Raw genomic sequence first — 21648 nt, forward strand, 5'->3', positions numbered from 1 at the left:
CAAATGTTTATGGAAATAAACAATATAGAAAATAATTCTAGACTGACCAAACAGTCATGAACGGCATGGTTTTCTTTCTAACCTGTTTGCTTTATGATTTAACATTTATCCATAATTTTTTAAAATGTCCTTGCAGATTGTGTTAGGGCTTGAATCCTTTGCAGCCTTGCCACATGTTTGTGCAATATGAACATACTTATAACTATCATTATCCGATAAATCCCTGTAGACTTTGACAGATGATTAATAATCACTGACCTCGATTCACACTGGCTCAGCCGGCCTGACCAAGGCGAGCTGGCCTGTCACTGTAACCTACAGGCACTGCTCTGGACTGATCACGGTGGCTTCATTTATCTTTTCTCTCCAACAGTCAGGAGATGAGCTTCTCTTCTATTGCTTAAGGTTTTTTTCCCCCACCAACACAAGAGAGAGAAAATGTATAAGCAAAATTAAATACAGAACTTGTATGTCATTTTCGTCTTCAAATGATTAAGTTTGGATGATTTTAAAACAAGTCATATTTTTAACAAATATTCCTCCTTAGACCAAAGCACAACAGAGGTTTTCCTGATTAACTGTGCACACAGTTTCTCTAAATGTAGTGTTGTTGTTTTCTACTACCTATATTTTGGCATTAAATCTTAATGATTTGTTTGTAAAACCAAAGGCATCAGTTTTTACTTTCATCATTTCTATTGTTAGGTTTACCGAGGAAAAGCTATCCATATTGGTGCCTCTCATTTCATAATCCCCTTCCCACAAATTCACACCTGCTCATTGTAGGGGAGTGACTTTCCATACTCAGATTCCTCAGGTCTGATATAAGATCCTTGACTGAGGACCTGTCATGCTTTTTCCAGGTTCCCTGGGGACAGAATGGTGTCTCTCCTCCCTGTGATGCTCAGCACAGCCTGGCTTGGGTAGGGGCTCCATCAGAATGTGAGCTGAGGGAGGGAGCAGGGAGGTATGCCCACATACCATGGAGAAATGAAAATCTTCATCCTAAATATTAACCAGTGAAGTTTCAAATATTTTCCTACATCCTTGCAAGAGTTTCCCCCTTCCTTTTCTGAAAATGGAAGGACAATGGTATTGCTTTATCCACTACCAGGATAAAATTGTGTTTTGTGAAAGGCCCTTGTTTGGACAGAGTTTAAATCTGATTTTCATGTATGTTCCACTCCCTGCCAACCCAGAGATCCATAGACACTGGTAACCATTAGAATGGCCCTAATCTTTAATACATAATATAATATGTATTATTTATACAATCTCTTTAATAATAGCTTCCAATACCTTCTATATTCTAATGACTCTCAAAATTATATGTCCAATCCTGACCCTCCTCTGAATTTCAGACTCATCTCTCCAAGCTGCCAATTTGACAGATATCCAATCCACTTGGATCTCTAATGTATACCTCAAATCCATTGCCAAACATAACTTGGTTTTCTCTCCCTCTACACACATCTGTTCTTTCTTCAGTTTTCTCCATCTCAAAAATGCCACCATCATCGCCCTTTTACTCAAGTCAGAAACCAAGAGCATTCCCTGGTTTCTCTCTCTAACCCACCCACGTCCAGCCTCGGAAAGTTGTACTGGTACACCCTCCAACCATAGCATATGCCAGGTCCAGCCAGTGCTGTCTCTTTACTGCTACAATCCTAGCCATGTTGCCATCATCCCTCACCTGAACAAATACCATAGCGTTCCACCTGCTTTCTCTGCTCCTGTGGCCCCTACAGTCTATTCTCCACTCAGCAACCAGAGTGGTATTGATACACCTAAACGGACCTGAAGCGTCCCCCCGTGTAAAACTTCCCAAAGGTTTCCCTCTGCTCTTAGGGTCGTGCTCCTTATCCTGAATGCCCACCACTCAGACCGTGTTCTGTACCATTGTGCACCTTGCTCACTATGGATCAAATACCACCGTCCTGCCTCATTTTCTCAAATACTCCAGGCTTGGTTTCACCATAAGAGCTTTGCATGAGATGGCCCCTCCGCCTGGCATTCCCTACCCTAGAAAGGACATAGCAGCCTCTTCCTGTCTTTCAGGTCTCCATCTAAATGTCGTCTCCTCAGAGAGCCCCTTTCTTAGCATCCAACCTGAAGTAGCCCCAGGCAGCCTCATTACATTATCTTTTTCGTTTTTACCATAGTACATTTCACTACCTGATATTTACTTGCTTGTTTCTTGTTGTCTACACACACACACACACACACACCCCTCCAGAATATGCTAGAATGTAAACTTCATGAACATAGGGCCTTTATCTCTCTTGCTCACTATATCCCTAGCTCCTCAAACAGTGCCAGGCACAAAGGAGACACTCAAGAAATGTGTGCTGAATTCATTAAATCTCACCTCACAAAAATGACTTTCCCTCATCTCTCTACACTAGCTACATCGTTGTGTACTTAACTGTTAGCTGGAACCCAGGAGCACCTGTATACTTTTCTCCCTTGAGGGTGTCTGGAACCTGGCCCTGTTCCCACTTGTAATAAATGAAATCTCTTTCATGAATTTGTTTTAAATGATCCCTCAGAAGATATGCACAATCTAAAGTGTCTGGCAAATGTATCATTTTAAAACTTTAGAGACTTTTGTATTGAATTTGAGAATTTTCTCTGTATTCTTACTGGAAGTTGCTTATCCGTATTTGCCTATTCATGCCCATTTCATGGAGTGAGGGTGCCAACGGCTAGAAATCTGCTTGGGTTGGCACTGCTGTCAAATGTGTACTTTACCCTCACCAATTAACAGAATCTGGATAAGCAAATGGAAATGAAGAAAAAAAAAAGTATATATGTATACAGAGAGAGAAAGAGAGAGGATGAATCTGAGCCTATGGTGCAGGTACCCTCTTGACCCAAGTGACTCCCTGCCCTTCATGCTTCTGGAGGGGTCCTCAGTTCAGTGGTCTAAACTTCACAACAGACTGTAAAAACACCTGTACAAAGAGACTCAGCTGGGCCCCTTTCCTCCCCAGTCTACAGCAAAGGCCAGGCTTTAGCCTGTCTAGCCCTGCCCCAGTGAAAACCCGAGCTAAAGTCACCCTTGGTAGCAAATGGAATCCCTGGGGAATCATCCTGCTTCTCACCTCTGACCACTCTGAACCTAGGCCCCCACCCTACACAACTTTAGGACCACCACTCTCCTTGGGTTTCAGAGGACCCAGCAATTACCAACAGGGCCAGACAGCTGGCAGTGCCTGCCCCATCCCTTCTCCTTCCTCCTCTGCTCTTGGCACTTGGCCTACCCAGCCCATTTTCAGTCCTGGTTTGATCATTTATTCTACCAGGGCCTATTAGCTCAAGAGTGCATACCTGCTCAAATCACCCTGCCCCAGGCCCTAAGTACTTGTCACCCCAGAGAACTGGGTACCACCCCTACCCACTGGACCACTATTTCTTTGTATTCACGCTCTCCACTTGTTCATTCTGGCCCTGGCTGCCTGGGCACCCGCCAGTCCCCTCTGCAGCTTCTCGATTGAGTTGCCTGCGTGCTCTCTGACCAGGTCTGTCAGGCCACTGGGGCTTAGCTCTTCAACCCGAGTCTCCTAATTTTCCAGCTGTACTCCATGAGAGAGTCTTCTGCCATTAGGGCTGAGGATACACTCATCAATATTTTAGGTATTGTTATGTTTTCCAAAATTACAAATTCACAAAACCCATTTGCACAAGAGTTTCAGAACAACAGATTGCATCTTCTCCTCCCACCTCCCCAAAGCTTCTACGTTCGAAATGATGGGTCCCTGAAGAATCTTAGCACTTTTAACTAGCAAAATGTGGGGCTCCTGCGATTACCCAGGCCTCCCCATTCACTGTTATCCATCCATACGATGAACTCAGATTATCTTTGGAAAGAAGGTAACTACTAAAGCAGTTATTTACCATTCCAACTTTTTACAGTTTCAGCTTTTAATTAAAAGATTCAGCTTCCTCTTCTAGAGTAATGAGCACCTTTTAAAAAAAAATCGAAGTACTAATTCTAGTTTCTAACATTCACCTCTATTCTGTCTGAGGGGGAGAAGAGAGGAATGCAGGCTGAGGTCCAGGATAATGACGTGAACCTAAGATATGGAAGACCATGATTATGGTTAGATGGCCACAGCCAGTCACATCCGTAGACTCACTGCCTCACCATTCACTTTGTAACCTAACGCAGAATAGCTTCCCTGGTTGTTTAAACACGAAATGAATGAGAGTGTGTTGCAGTTCATACCTTCAGTAACATTTAGTGAGTATTTTGAAGCACCTACTATGTGCAAAGCACCGTGGAGAGATGACTTTAACATTCCCCCTGCGAGCTTGCAGTCTCCCAGCACAGGCAGTCCACACCCTGCATATCAACAAGCCTGTGTGTGAATGCTTTAAGAAAGGTGCCTCGGGGTGTGGGAGCATGGACCAAGCCTGGCACACAGAAATCACAGCCTTTTCCAAACCCGGTACCCACTCACAAACTCTGCTTTTGTTGGCAGTTGGTTCTACTTCTTCCCTATAATTCTTTTGTTTCTCTTGTTAATGAAAAACATTACATTTTGAAATTGATTAAAGTTAGAACACATAATTTTTCGCTCTAGCAATATATTATGTTTACCAGAGTTTACAGCTTCATATTTTGCTGTTCATTACCTCATAAAAACCCACTCGGTATAATAAATATCATACAAGTCAAACGTCCAGCCTAATTTTAAAATTTCTTGAAGGAGAAAAGGCAAACAACTTTTAGCTCATTTGATTGGATTAACACTAACATTATTGTTCTATTGACTCTTGTCCATTGATTTTTAAAAGCCTTCAGCTCCCTTGCCATTCAGTAAAGACAAATCAGATGCACTTTGGTGCTTAGGACGAGAAAATGCTGTTGGGTATTGGGTGTATGCATGGAAGAAAATTATATATGTGCTGAAACAAGACTGGTTAGAAGGCAGTTTCTCATATTTCACGGTAAACGACTTGTGTGCTTTTGACTTTTGAGGCAATAGTGTCCTTTGTTTTATTATGTGAAAGCTTGGATTAGTAACAAGTGAAGCTAAATGGTGACTTGTAGATAATGAACTTTATGGCTTAAAATGAAAGGAAACTAGCTAGAATTTTACATATTCTCATGTTCTTAATTCTCTTTATTTGCAGAACTTATAGACTAATAAGCAACTGAATTAAAGCAAGAAATGAGGGAGGGTAAAATAGCTTCTGTTGAATTAATAGTGAACAGTTTTTAAACAGCAGAACCATTTGTATTATCAAAATAACAAGAAACCTGAGATCTGGCCTGGCCTGAGGTTAATCAAAATCATGATAAAAATGAAGCTCTCAGCCTCAATAAAATCACAGTGTGGCTTTCAATTAAGTAGTGATGTTTATGCTAATGAAGTCCTGTCTTTGAGGGGGGCAATTCATCCTAAACTACTGGATGAATGGCTTTTTTTTTTTTTTTTCCATATCTTTTTCTGTACATCAAGGGTTTGGAGGTAGAAAGAGAGAATCTATTCACTGGCCACTAGTATTGCAAGAAAATTCCATTTTGGTCAGTGTTTTGACTTGGTGAAGGGTGCAATTACTTTGTATTTTACCATTTGCCCTCTTCCGACCTTTTTCACAGTACTTTTATTGAAACCTGAAATTGCCTTCATTTTGGAAATACTATCAAGTCACATTAAGAATCCAGAAAGTTTTGGTTTCTCCTGCTGAAATAATGGAAGAAATGGGAAACAAACAAGAACACCACCCTTGTGGCATTCTCTAAATTTGCTTGTGATATTTTAAATTTCAGTGCTAGCCAAAAAGAAACATACAGCAAGGCATACCGTAAATGAAGATATTATGTATTAGAGAAGGAATGAATCTGTCACTTTGACGGATTGTGAGGCAAAGAGCAGATTAACAGATTACTCATAGTCAGAAGGCAGCTCAGCTTGAAAAATGTGCAGGAAATGATAAGTGCGGGTTTGTGCTGATTTAATGATATTTTTAAACTACAGTAACACTGTGGTGGTATAATATAATAAAGCACTTTGCTTGCATTTTTAAATCATCAACATATTTCCAGTTTGACCTTAAGAAACATTTTGGACCATTCTCTATTAAAATATGTAGCTTTCAAATTAGAAAAAAAAGTACCATCTAAAATATCACAGCAACGACCTTACAGGAAATATTGTTGGCTTTTAAAATCAGTTATTTCCTAAACTAGCATTTATGATACAAATTTTAATTATGTTTCAAGCACCCTAACAGCACAAGTACTTTCTCTTTGGGCATTTAAATCACTTACAACAAGAAATTGTTATCTTCTAACAACCATTTCCAGTGAAATGCTTCATAGATGGCACTGATATGCCTTCATATTTCCATTACAGGTTTTTAGTTTTGTGGTTAAGATCATGGAGTACTTATGAATAAAACTATTATATCTACCCACAGATAGTAGATAAAAGTAGTTCAAATTTGAATTGAGTACTCTGAGTCATAGCAATACATAAGATAAATAACTTGCTTTATTTTATATTATTACAAATATGTGTCAGAAAGCAAAACTTTTTACGAGGTTTATATTTTTATATAAAATAAAATTGGAATTTGAATATCTTACTCTTAGTTAATTTGACAGTGATGGACTGCCATTGTCAAGAATTTGCAGAGTAAAATTTCTGTAATGCACTTAAATGGTTTTTACTCTAGCATCTTCATATTCAAAATCTAATGTAAGGCTTCACTTGTTTCATATTATCTTCTCTCAGCTCACCAATGATAGCTTTTTTTACATAATTAGGTACAGTGTAACTTGTAAGGGAGTAAAATATATTTTCTATCTGAACGCTTGTATCTAACCCAAGTGCAAATAAATATACCAATATTGCATGCCCAGGGCTTGAATCCCAGACATGATTATGGCTCACGTTATGTTTTACATATATAGTGAAGACTTCCATTCATCATGTTTTGTACATTTCCCCTCTTCTAATGTTAATACTCTCAACTTGGGGTAAATAAAAAAGCTAATGTAAAAAGGTAGTCAGTATTCTTCTTGACAGAAATTCTGAAATGTATTGAGCAAAAGTTGTTTGCATGATTTCTGGTCTCCTTGCATATTTATGGTCTGCAGTAGTTCCTAACACAATTTGCCAGATAGTCCCAGCTCTTTCAACCCCAAGCACATTGTTGGATTGCATTTCTAAGTCCACTTGGTTTTGTGTGGACCCAATTAGCCCAACTAGTTCTAGCCAATGAATTGTGCGAAAGATGGCTTATGTTGTTACTTGGGTGGAACATTTAATTGCAGGAATGAAACCCTCCAGAGTTCTCTTTTCCTCTGACACCTACCAGAAACATTCAAGATGGTGGTTGTTTTGTCAGCCTGGGTGCTGAATGACCATGATAAACAGAGTTCTCCTGCTCATCTGTTATGGACATTTAACACGAGCAAAAAATAAGCCTTTGTTGTTTTTAAGCCACTGAGATTTGGGGATTGCTTGTTAGCATATACTTTCATATTTGAAGATTTAGAAATTGGTTAAAATTGTTGAGCTCAGTATGTGACTCATTGGCATATAGTAGAATAAGTGGTTTTAGGAAGCGATATAGTATTCTGGTTAAAAGCACAGTCAATGGAATTAAAATGCCAGATCTGTATCCTTTATTTCTCTAAACCTCAATTAGTTTATCTAAAATAGAGGTTATATTTTACTACCTACTTTATAGTGTCATTGTAAGGATTAAATGAGATAATATGTGTAAAGAGTTTGGGGCAGGGACTGGCACATGTATTTTCATTAAATGGTAGAAAGTGGTGGTGAGGATATCATTAGGAATGTTAGGAATAAAGTTTCCCAAAAAAATCACACTTTGAGAGAATCAGACACTCCTAGAGAGTTTGGAGATTATCAAGACGATTTAACCCAACATCTCTTCAAAAGTCATCTCTGCACTTTTTTGCCAAGGAAGCAGGCTCAGTGCAACATAAGGCAGTGTTTTTCATTACTGAGCATTCCATATACTGAGCTGACATAGGCTTCCCTATAACTTCTCCCCACATGATACCCCTTGAAATTTTTGAATATTGCTTTTTTGTTGTTTAATTTTCTCCTCCAGCCTCTCACTTTTCCAGTCTCAAGCCCACTTTGCCATTCCTGGTCCTGGCATAGTCTTAATTGCCTTCCTTTGGACGTCTTTGAGTTTTTCAAATTGAGATCCTCTAAATTGAATAAAATCACCGAGTAGTCCGGACTACAGTTTGGCCATTGACTAGAACACTGTGTGTATTACTATAGCTTGAATCATTTTTTTAGTCCCCATATCCCTCTAGTGGCTTATCTTTGGCTTTTGGTCACCTAAAACTATCACCGTCTTTCTCCTGGACCATTGATATAGCCTCCTAAGTAGAATCCCAGCATCCACATGTGCTTTTTCACCACAACCCATACCCATTCCCTACAGAGTGGTCAGAGTAACCTTTTCTAAACACACATCTGACTGTGACACCCCCGTATTAAATCCCTTCAATGACTTTCCATTGCTCATAGGGTAAAAATCAAACTCGTTCAATGGCCTGCGAGGCTTGAGTGGCTTGGCCCATGCCTGCTGGGCCAGTCTTATTTCGTACCATTTTCCTTCTGGAGATCTGTGCTTTGGATACACTGGCCTCCTTTCCTTTTCTCAAATGTGCCTGCTTCAGGGCCTTTGCCTACTGTTCCCTCTTCCTAGAATGCTTTCTCCTGCCTTGCCTTCCACCTTGACTGGTTAATACCTGTTCATGCAGTAGATTTTCTTTCAAGTGACACTTCCCCTAGGGAACCTTCAAGTCCCTATCCCTGTGTTCTCATAGCACCTTTTAACTTCACAAAACTTATACATTTTTGTGTGATTATCTGACTGATTTTGGTCTCAGGCTCCACACTGTAAGCTCTAAGAAGGCAGTAACTCTATTTTTGCTCACCATTGCATTTCATGCTAGGATCTGACACAAAACTGGATCTTGGTAAATACTTGTGAAAGAGATATTGCTGTCTGAACCACTTTTCTTGACTATCAAAATCATGCTGAATCTCAAATCTGTCATCTAACCTATTCTCTCTCTCGGCTCAAGGTCTTCCATAAATTTGAAAAGTATGTTCACTGTCCCTGCAGAACATTTATTACAGATATATGTAACATATGTACAAAATATGTACAAAAATAGATCATAGCTGAATATAAAGTCCTTTGGTCCGCCATTAATGATCTTCCACCAGGTTAATATTGATCAACAGCTGATATAACGTGATATGATTATAGGGAAGGAAAAAATCCTTTTTTCTTCTACCCTTATAGATTCTGCCCTGAAAATTAAACTGACAAAAGACAGATTTACAAAAGGAAAGCATACAAATTTTATTTATGTGTGCAGTGCACATACACAGGGGAGAAACTCAGTGATGAGTAACTCAAACGGGTGGTTAGAACTTGGAGCTTTTATGTATATATATCATCTTAACAAAGAACAGTAAATTTGAAGACAAGTGACAAGACAAAGGAAAAGGGGTTTAGGCTTTTAGGAATGGCAAACTATGGGAGGGTACATATATGGGGGAAAATAATGGAAGATAAGGCTTTGTTTTAGTAAAGTTTGTTACGTAGATTCTTCTCAGTGTTCTCTCTGGCCTGATAAGAGTCTCTGGTGATTAAGTCATACCCTGTACCAGCAAGGGCACCTTCCTCACAGTAAATTTCATGTCCTACTTTTAAGTAGAAAGGGGGAGATCAGAGAACCCTTCCTGAGTCTGTTGTTTCTCAAATGTCTTGAGCTCAAAATAATCAAAATGCCAAAACAACATCTTTTGGGTGGTATGTTCGGAACCCCTACGTGATGAATCTAAATTATTTAAATTTACAAACAGGCCAATATTGTCATGCTGTTAATACATGATAATTCATTCACTAGCATATGATTTCTGGGATGTTATGATTCACACTCATGTGCAGCTATCCCACATCCTTTGTCCATGGCAGACACTGCTAGTGGGTCACAATCCTCTTGTCCCTGGGCCCCATCATAAACTTAAAATCCTTCTTAGTAAGGTACTCCAAACAATACCATCACTCACAATTAGCATGGGATTTATAATCCATTTGTCTTCTTTGAACTAGAATTTCCATTATTCCTTTAGTCAGCTAGATTATCGAGTGGAATTTATTCCTAGCCTTACCTAACTCTGAAATTATCACCTTACCAATATCTCCTACTCTAAAAGTCATCCTCCATCTTCTGTAAAACCTTCCTTGACTGAAGTGAGATTAGGACTGACTCTGTTCTCCACATCAACCATGATTAAAATCCTACAACATTAAATGACAAGCATGATATATATTTTTTTAATTATTTATTTATTTTTTGGCTGTGTTGGGTCTTCGTTGCTGTACGCAGGCCTTCTCTAGTTGCGGCAAGTGGGGGCGACTCTTCCTTGCGGTGCCTGGGCTTCTCCCTGCGGTGGCTTCTCTTGCTGCGGAGCACGGGCTCTAGGCGCGCAGGCTTCAGTAGTTGTGGCTCACGGGCTCTAGAGCGCAGGCTCAGTAGTTGTGGCACGGGCTTAGCTGCTCCACGGCATGTGGGATCTTCCCAGACCAGGCCTCGAACCCGTGTCCCCTGCATCGGCAGGCGGACTCTTAGTCTCTATTTTTAAATTAATTAACATGAGTGCTGCCTGTAATAATGGCACGCTTGGTTGTTTCACACTGAACTTCCTTCTGAGAGCAACCAGAAAAGCCAGACAAAATATGAGAATCATCTGATTGAAGCCGTTGGAGAACTTCCAAGGCAGTGAGAATTTACGGAGCCTTGCTCCGAAAGAGAAGGGAAGCCAGGAAAGGCAGCCTGCATGTTATGACACTTTTCTCAGGAAAATTCCACTTCAGAAAGTAGTAGCTGAGAGGCTGAGGAGCTGAACATAGCCTTCAACAGCCTCATGGGCTTGGGGGACAAAACTTGGAATTCAGGACCTATGAAGAGAAGAGGCCATAGTAAGCTCCAAAGTGCTACACCTGAGATCGCAAAATTAACCAGAAATAGACCAGCTCTCTGGAGGACTCAATACACATTTATTTTGAACCATTCTACGTGCTGATAGCCCTCTGACCCTGCCCTAGCTGCCTGCCAGAAGCAAAGCAATCACATCTAGAGGAAGAAAACAATTGAAATAGAATGTGAACCCCATGTATAATTTAAAATTTTCTAGTAACCCATTTAAAAATTTTAAAACAGGTAAAATTAATTTTAATAATGTATTTTATTTAACCCAGTATATTCAAAATATTATCTTTCAGCATGTAATTGTAGAGGAAATCGTTTTCACTACCAGCTTAGGTATGAGTGATGGGATCAGGCAGCTGTGAATTAACTGACAGCAGATTAACAGGAGAAAAGGTTTATTACACATGCATGTAGAAGCATTCAATAAGGAATGGCTCTCTGAATGGCCAGGGGTAAGGGTTTATATAGCAGCTTAATAAGGGGGGATTCGGGAGTGAGTAGGGCTTCATTGGGAAAGGATTGAAGGATCTGATAAGGCTTTGTTTACACAGTTTTAGTCACTTGAGGTCAGTTGCCTCCTTGACTGGAGACTTTCCCAGAGTTGGGGGTTTGTAGCAGCTGATTCTTGAAAAGCTCTGCTTTAGTCACGTAAGGGAAATTCAGATAAGATTTATTTCTGCATCTGTCCATATGTTTTCAATTTAAAGCAGTCTTTATGCCATTCTGGTTGTTTGTTGTTCCCTTCACAATCAGTATAAAATATTGTATTAATGAAATACCTTACATTCTTTATTTCATATTAAGTCCTTGAAATCCAGTGTGTCTCTATGACATAAATCACAGCAAGATCCTTTTTGACCCACCTCCTAGAGAAATGGAAATAAAAGCAAAAATAAACAAATGGGACCTAATGAAACTTCAAAGCTTTTGCACAGCAAAGGAAACCATAAACAAGATGAAAAGACAACCCTCAGAATGGGAGAAAATATTTGCAAATGAAGCAACTGACAGAGGCTTAACCTCCAAAATTTACAAGCAGCTCATGCAGCTCAATATCAAAAAAACAAACAACCCAATACAAAAACGGGCAGGAGAACTAAATAGACATTTCTCCAAAGAAGATAAACAGATTGCCAACAAACACATGAAAGAATGCTCAACATCATTAATCATTAGAGAAATGCAAATCAAAACTACAATGAGGGGCTTCCCTGGTGGCGCAGTGGTTGAGAGTCCGCCTGCCGAAGCAGGGGACACGGGTTCATGCCCCAGTCCGAGAAGATCCCACGTGCCGCGGAGTGGCTGGGCCCATGAGCCATGGCCACTGAGCCTGCGCGTCCGGAGCCTGTGCTCCGCAACGGGAGAGGCCACAACAGTGAGAGGCCCGCGTACCAAAAAAAAAAAAAAACTACAATGAGGTATCACCTCACACCAGTCAGAATGGCCATCATCAAAAAACCTACAAACAATAAATGCTGGAGAGGGTGTGGAGAAAAGGGAACCCTCTTGCGCTGTTGGTGGGAATGTAAATTGATACAGCCACTATGGAGAACAGTATGGAGGTTCCTTAAACTAAAAATAGAACTACCATATGACCCAGCAATGGCTCTCTGAACAGCCAGGGGTAAGGGTTTGTATAGCAGCTTAATAAGGGGGAATTCGGAGTGAGTAGGGCTTCCTACTCCCGAGTGAGTGGGAAAGGATTGAAGGATCTGATAAGGCTTTGTTTACACAGTTTTAGTCGCTTGAGGTCAGTTGCCTCCCACTACTGGGCATATACCCTGAGAAAACCGTAATTCAAAAAGAATCATGTACCACAATGTTCCTTGCAGCACTCTTCACAATAACCAGGACATGGAAGCAACCTAAGTGTCCATCAACAGATGAATGGATAAAGAAGATGTGGCACATACATACAATGGAATATTACTCAGCCATAAAAAGAAATGAAATTGTGTTATTTATAGTGAGGTGGATGGACCTAGAGACTGTCATACAGAGTGAAGTAAGTCAGAAAGAGAAAAACAAATACCGTCTGCTAACACATATATATGGAATCTGAAAAAAAAATGGTTATGAAGAACCTAGGGGCAGGACAGGAATAAAGACGCAGATGTAGAGAATGGACTTGAGGACACGGGGAAGGGGAAATTGGGACGAAGTGAGAGAGTGGCATGGACATATATACACTACCAAATGTAAAACCGATAGTTAGTGGGAAGCAGCCACATAGCACAGGGAGATCAGCTCAGTTTTTTGTGACCACCTAGAGGGGTGGGATAGGGAGGGTGGGAGGGAGATGCAAGAGGGAGGAGATATGGGGATATATGTATATGTATAGCTGATTCACTTTGTTATAAAGCAGAAACTAACACAGCATTGTTAAGCAATTATACTCCAATAAAGATGTAAAAAAATAATAATGTAGGATCCACAATAAAAAATAAATAAAAAATAAAATGGCTTAGAAATGTTAAAAAAAAAGAAATCCAGTGTGTGTTTTATATTCACAGCACATTTCAGTTCAGACTAGCTCCGTTTCAAGTGCTCAGTAGCCACCTGTGGCTAGTGACTACCATATTGAGCAATGAAATTCTAGAAAACAACTTTGAAGAGTAGCATCATGACCTTGGAGTAGGAAAAGGTTTTATAAACAGGTCTCAAGTTTCAGTAACCATAAAGGAAAAATTGATAAATTGGACTATATTAAAAGTAGAAACGTATTAAAGGACACTACTTAAGAAAATAAAAAGGCATGCCACGGAGTGGAAGAAGATATTGCCAACACAGGAGGGGCTCCAGAGTATATATGTCTAGAGTATATGAAGAGCAACAAATCAGTAAGAAAAAGGAGGCAATTCAAAAGAAAGCAAAAATGGCCAAGAGACCTGAACAGGCATTTCACAAAAGAAGATATCCAAATAGCCAGTAAACGTAGGAAAATGTGCACAAACTCATTAAAAATCAGAGAAATGCAAATTAAAAATGTACTGTGATCCCACTACACCCCATCACAATGGCTAGAATATACAATACCAAGTATTTTGGTAAGGTTACCAAGGAACTGGAACTCACACCGCTGGTGGGAGTTTAAATTGATACAACTACCTTGAAAAGCTATTTTGGCAGCATCTCTGTAAGCTGAACATACCATAGATATATAGCCAGTAGAATACATACATATATGTACTCAAAGACATGCATAAACTGCGGGGACACACTCAGACCCCCCAGAGTTGATAGAAGGGTTATTTTAAAGTGAAAACAGGGCTTCCCTGGTGGCGCAGTGGTTGGGGGGTCCGCCTGCCGATGCAGGGGGCGCGGGTTCGTGCCCCGGTTCAGGAGGATCCCACGTGCCACGGAGCGGCTGGGCCCGTGGGCCGTGGCCGCTGGGCCGGCGCGTCCGGAGCCTGTGCTCCGCGGAGGGAGAAGCCACAACGGTGAGAGGCCCGCGTACCGCAAAAAAAAAAAAAAAAAAAAAAACATTTGAGCTTCAGAGACGAAGAAAGAAATCTTATCTGAACTTCCCTTATCTGACTAAAGCAGAGCCTTCTGAAAATACAGCTGACATTCAGCTGCCATGAAGACAGACTGCCCATTTCCAGTAGCATCAAAAAACTTAATAGAACCTTCCATACTTTCCCACTGAAGCCCTAACCTCCCCCGCAAACTTTAAGTTGGTCTGTAAACTTACATCTCTGGCTATTCAGTGAGATACTTATTACTGAACAACTCCCATGTACATGTGTAAATGAGCTATGTCTTTTCTCCTGCTAATCTGGCTATTGTCAGTTAATTTGCAGGGCTCCCACCACTGGACCCAAGTTGGAAGAGGAAAAAATTTTCAAGATAAACACATTCATGGTAGCCTCAGATTGGAAACAACACAATCTCCTTCAGTAGTAAAAGGCATAAGTAAACCGTGATGTATTCACACAACAGAATAGTATTTACACTCAAAACCATGGATGAGTTTTATAAATGTAATTTTCAGGGAAAGAGGCCAGACAGCTGAGGAATACATATTGTATGATTTCATTCATACAAAGTTCAAAAACAAGCCTATTAAATGATAGTGTTAGAAGTCACCATCGGAGCTACTTTGGGGGAGCAGCGAGTGTAATGAATAGGAGAAGGAGGGAAAGAACCTTCTATTCTTGGCCCAGGTGGTGCTTATAGTAACTTTCAGATCATACATTGAGCTGTACATTTATTATTTGTGCACGTTTCTATGTGTATGTTGCACTTTAATAAGATAATTTATTGATAAGAACCATTAGTATAATTCTTAGTCTAATATAGTCAGTTTGCTCTTTCTGGTATTTCAGTGTTTCAGTATCTTCCCGCCTTTTTTACAATTTAGCATGTAAGTTTTCTATAGAACAAGGACCATCTTTAGGTTGAATAGAAGCTGTAACACCATGAATAATTATAATGATGATGATGGTAGCTTGGCGACAGGAAAGAATTATTACCCTCCTTGGCAAGCCCAATTTACACACTAGAATGGACCCAGCAACAAAAGAATTCTGATTATTTCCTCCATATGTTTTAAAAATGGCATTTTACCATCATATCTGATCAAAAGTCCATTTATCACCCACATCAGCCTTCTATCACAATTTTTTTCGTTAATTGAAATGTTACAATTAATACACCCTGCAACTGCTGGGAAATAAATCTAGTCAACTTAAGATCCTGCCAGCTTTCTCCAGTTCTTTATTTTCTTGTGCAACCAACCAACACTAGGGGAAAATTAAACTGTCATTCACCTCACAGAGCCTTGTTTTTTAGCATATCATTGTTTTATTTGACTAGTGAACATAAAGGAATAACCAAACTTTGAAAAGAAAATGGAAATCAGTACACAAATATGGCATCTGATAATCTGACACATGTAATGATGAAAATGATACCCTGTAGTTATTCTTTACAAAAGCCCAGAGAGCTAAATTAGAATAATAAATTAAACCCCACTTACTCTTTCTGCACCATTAAGTCCCAATTATTCCGTAGAAAGGTTTAAATGGTTTTATTTTGTATTCTAATTTCAAGGCAATTTTTCTCTAGTTAAAGTTCTAAAAGGCTGCAAAGTTTTATGCTGTTGATTTGCTGAGGGCTTACTTACAAAGCACTTAACACATAGTTGTCTTATAACTCTCTAAAAGGTGTTATATAAGATTGAGAGTGAATCTTTTTCTGTAATTTCAAATAATAATAACTACTAACACTATTACTACACCTATCACTATTCACTCCATCTCTGTAGCAGGCACTGAGTGGTGAGAGTTTCCATATGCTATATTATACTTTAATCTCTACCACAACCCGGTGTTGTCAGTCCTATAATTCCAATATTCTGAGTGAGGAGACAGAGGCACAGACTTTAACCCAAATATTGCAAGGCTAAAAGGAAATTTAAGTTCAAATCAACTTTAATTATGTGCTGTGTTGGTACCCCAAATATATATCTAATGTCCAACTCCACCCTGGATTGTCAACATGTTTTCTATTGTGATGATGATAGTCATTGCTGTTGCTACAGTCCCACCCTAGCCATTTGTTCATACAGATATGCAGCATAGGAATATGTTAGTGTTCTATTTGGGGACCAACCAAGCCTTGCTGGGTTTTAGGAAATCAATCCTAGAAGCCGAGGTGGTCAATCTAAAGTCATGGAATTTTTCTCTTTGATTCCCCATTGCCTCCCCATTATTCCTTGTACAGTGCTCTGCACATGAAAATGTCTGTGGATTCTCAGCAATAGGATTTCCTTTGTAAATAGGGTTTAAATGTGAATTTAATTTCTTCATCTGAGAGGCCCAATATGCTAGAAACATCCATCTCTGAGAGATGGCCCCAAATCAGACGTTCTGTGGTTCCCATTCTCCCTGTGCATTTGGAATCGGTCCATATGCAATAGGTTGGAGTTTTTATGAGAACCTAGCACCTTAACCCTGTGCTAGAGCTGTTGTATGAAATACTCACGAAATCTTCTTTCATTTTTAAATTTTTATAGCACTTTTTGCTATCTGAAATCATTCATTTCTGTAGGGGAGGAAAAACTTTTTCCCTCTACCCTCCTAGGTCCTCCTGCAAGTTAGACTGACAAAAGACAAATTAGCAAAACAAAGAGAAAAACAAACAGAAGTTTACTAACATGTGCAACGTACATACACATGGAAGAACTCAGTGATGAGTAACTCAAAGAAGTGGTTAGAACTTGGGCTTATACAGCATCTTAACCAAAGAACAACAAATTTTGTAGAAAAGTGATAAGACAAAGGAAAGAGACTTTGAGCCTCCAAAGGTGGCAAATTTGGGGAGGATAAATATATGGGGGAAACTAATGGAAGATGAGAGGTAGTTAGTAAGGTTTGTTGTATAGAGTCCTCTGGTGCCATCCCTGGCAAGAGTCTAGAGTTGTCGCCAACGACTAAGAATCATCCTAACCCTTCCTGGAAGAGGTGGGTAGAGCAGAGAGTTTTTCTTTTGTCTGCTTCTTCTCATTGCCTTCAGCTCAAAATAATCGTTAGGTCAAATTGGCATATTTTAGGATGGCATATATTCTGAACCCCTTCACTTATTTATATATTTATTTATTGTCTGTCTCCACCCCTAAACTATAAGCTCATGTGAGCAGGGACTGTGGCTTGGTCACCACTCTGTTGTCAACACCTAGAACTGAGGTATAAAGTAGCATAGAAAAAAAAAAAAAAGTGGCATAGAGCAGGCATTCAGATATTTTTTGAATGTCCCCCAACGATAAGAAGATAAAACCTGTTATTTGGAGGGACAGTTGTTTCCCCTGCATCTTCAGTGATGTTTATTTGGAATGAAAAATCCTCATTCTATGTGCCTCCTTCTGCTGTAAAATAATATTTAAGTCTCCCATAGAAATATAGAGGTTTAAAAAAAAAAAGAAAAAGAAAGAAATATAGAGGTTCTGAAGGACCTCTTGAGAAATAAACCATAGCTTTATACAATTTTGCTCAGCCTTTATTTTTCTGGTGGGAAAATACACTCAATAGATGTCGTTCACCAGTGCATGCTTTAGTAGACATGAGTCAGGACCCTCCTCATAAACCCAACAAAAGCCCAAAAGTGGACTCTGGCCTACCCTGGATCTCAAGCCTGTCCCCATACTGGAAGTGAAGGAAGGCTTATACCCCAAACCACATGAAGTGAGTTGCCCATAGGAAAGAAGAGCTAGGTTCTCAGAAGAGGAAGAAGAAAAGTGTTCAGCCAACCAAAATCAAAGCTACCACAATATGTACTAATGGATAGGCTTTAACTCTTCCAACAGGTCACTTCATACATATTTATTATGTGCCATGTATACTCTTTCTTTTCCACTTCTCTCTAAGAAAAAGTGAATGGGAGTAACATTGAGATTACTTTGAATTATTTTCAGTGTAATTTTTAGGGAAATTACTTACATATCTCCGTAATTAACCTATTTTGGTAACATTACACACAACAAATATCTGGTTGTCACACACTAGTTAGCAGCATTTAGCAGTATTATTAAATTTCAAGCACAAAAAAAGAGAATTTTACCCCCCAAAAGAGTGAAAATTACTGTTTTAACTGATAAAACTCCAGACTGCATTGCAAAGGTCTGCTACACAAAATATAATCATTATTTTATAGTTATAACTATGGTTTTTTAAGAGCAAGAAACAAACCATTAATAAGCCAATCTAATTAATAAGCATTAGACGTCTTGACATTTAAATTGACTTCATGCAAATAAAATAAGCAAATTGAATTTTCTGATTTGCTCAACAGGCACTCTATAGATACATTTTGCATTCACCTCTTAAAAACGTAATAAGAGAAATTTCATCTGTGTCTGGTGTGTCTGTTCCTGCCAAATTCCATAACCAACTTGGATGACACTAAGCTGACACTAAACTCACATCACTTTTTTTGTCTTCATTTTATTATTATGTGATCTTCCCAGGTAGTTGATTTTTTTGTGTCTTAATTGAAGCATTCTGAAGTTACTAGATATTTCTGCTACTTAGATGAAACTTCTGGCATGAAAATATCAAGGGAAAAAATTGAAATATTCTTTCCCATGGCCCTCATCATAAAAGAAAGTTTTCACTTTATCCTGACTTGACTTGGAATATTTAGGGAAAATGCTCAGTGTGTAGCCTTAGTTAATGGCACTACAATGTCACACTCCCTGCTTAACATTCAGCTTTGTTAATCAAGAAAGCCAGATTGGCTCTCTGCATGTTGATTAAATTGATTACAGCTGTAGGCCTTGATAGCATTTTTTTTCAAGTGTCTCTAATTAATCAGACAATGCTTGATTAGTTTTTTCTGTTTTGAGGAGATAAGTTGACTTCCTTGAGAATTTTCACCCCAAAAGTATTCCCCTCCAATGAAAGGTAAAGGATAAGTGAGTCACTGCTTAGTTTTCCATGACACTGAGACCTTTTATCTTCCAGCAACTAAAAAAAAAAGAAATGAGACCCTTTGAAAAGCTGATTAAAACATAATATTAAACTTCTTTTCACACACTCCCATGAATACATCTAGAATGAGAAAAGGCTGTGTGTTCCCGCTGAGCTTTTAACCGGGCTTCCCCTCTATGGTAGAGCATCTTTCATCTTTCCCATTGTAACCATTCTTTGTCAAGTTATATCACTGAATTGTCAGACCTGACGTTGCAAATTTCAGTTCAGGAACCATTTTGTTTTAATAATCGGGCTTGTGTATGATGTGTTAAAAATAATAAGCCACCACCTATTTTTTTAGTCATATCTATAGCATTAGATAAGGCAGCTGTTGTTTATGCAAATGAAATCTTGACAATTTCCTGGAACTTTACCAACATTTATAAAGACCCAAAATGTTCTGCTTTCATCGCTGAAGTTGATATTTCCAATGGAGAAGGCTGCTAGGATCAGCTCAGATGGTGTGTGTTGGCATTGAGAAAGGCACCCCATTTTCCTCCCTCCTCCTCCATTGGTTGAGGGACCAGTCAATACTCCTGTTTCCAATAAGCACTTGTCATGTAAAGCACTTTTTTATAGATATTTTTAAGCCATGTTTAAGAAAAGTTTTCTTATAGATGCCATCAAATTGGAAGCTCTTGAAGAGCAAGAATCTGCCTTTTAAAAAGAAAGTAGTTTAAAAAAAAATTCAACCAGAGTGAGAAAAATTCAACGGAAAAATAGATCTGAAAAACAGGTCTTACTCTTCCACCCTCAACTTCACATCCCTACTCCCAGGTTAACAGTTTCTTGTGCATCCTTCAGAAACTTTCTATGCACATACAAGAAAACGTGGTTTGTTTATGTATTTTTTCAACATAAATGGGGTGAGACTCTATACTGTTCTACAACTTGATTTTGGGGTTTTTACTGGATAGATTTTTGGACCTCTTGCTGAATTTGCACATGACGATCAACACATTCTTCATTAACTGCTGGATATTATTTCATTGTTTGGATGTACCATAATTTATTCAGTTAGTTCTCTGCTGACGGGCATTTCGGTGGTTTCCAGCTTTTTGTTACTGTGGATAATGCTGTAGTAAATATCCTTATGCACATATCTTTATGAGCTTGGGCAAGTATGTGTTTACAGTAAGTTTCTAACAATGAGATTACATGGTCAAAGGTAATTTTGATAGATATTACCAAATTGTTCACTAATTTACATTCCTGCAGCCCACACTGAGTATCATCAAACTTTAGAGCTTTTGCCAATTTGCTGTGTGTCAACAATATCTCATTATTTTAATTTGCATTTCTATAATTATATACACGGTCAAATATCTTCCCATATTTGGAGGAGGCAGGACGCATTTATATGTCTTTTCTTCTGACCTGCCTGTTCATATCTTTGGCTACTTTCCTGGGACCATATCTTGTATTTGTTGAGTACCCTCGTATATCTGATACACTGCTGGGCACATGGATACTCAATAACTATTCGAATTTAACTTATATAATATATGGGACACACAGAAAGAATCTAAAATATAACTTGCTGGAGTGTAAGATCCTTGAGGTATACTGCCATCTCTAGAGACCTTCACTCTCACAGGATGACAAACACAAGATGTATTCTTAGGAGACTGCTGTATATTACAACCTTAATTTGATACAATGGGAGATGAGTTTTTTCAAGGGGCAGGTTCTGTGTTCCTCATATGTATTTTCATACACATGTGGACTAAATTTCCAAAATAAAAATCATTATTTCTTGCCTAGATTATACAACAACAAACTCCTAACTGATTTTTGTGGCCCCTCTCTTATTCCCCACCAATCCATTCTCCACACAGATGCCACTTTGATGTTTCTAAAATGCAAATCCAAGATTCTTCTGGCTTAAAATCCTTCAATAGATCCACCGTGCCTTCAGAATAAAGTAGGAACTTCTTAGCTTGCCATATAAGACCGCTGCCTTCTTCAGTAATTGTTAGTATGTCTTCATTCCACACATATATAAACACCCAGTGCCCATCACTTCACACTGCTAGAGGGACCTCAAGCTCTTTACATTTTTCTGCTGTGGTGCATGCTGTTTGTCCCTTTTAGAATATCCTTCTGTCTTTTCTCTATCTTGTGGCCTCATTCTCATCCTTCAGGAGGAATCCTGTCATCACTTTT

At 39.1% G+C, this 21648-nt stretch overlaps 1 protein-coding gene across 6 annotated transcripts in view; it reads left to right on the top strand.

Moving 5' to 3' along the window:
• Positions 1–21648, top strand: part of CFAP20DC (CFAP20 domain containing) — a 280714-nt gene that overhangs the window by 219217 nt on the left and 39849 nt on the right. The window lies entirely within an intron of this gene.

The sequence above is a fragment of the Orcinus orca genome, chromosome 10 (genome assembly GCF_937001465.1).
Source record: "Orcinus orca chromosome 10, mOrcOrc1.1, whole genome shotgun sequence".
NCBI lineage: Eukaryota > Metazoa > Chordata > Mammalia > Artiodactyla > Delphinidae > Orcinus > Orcinus orca.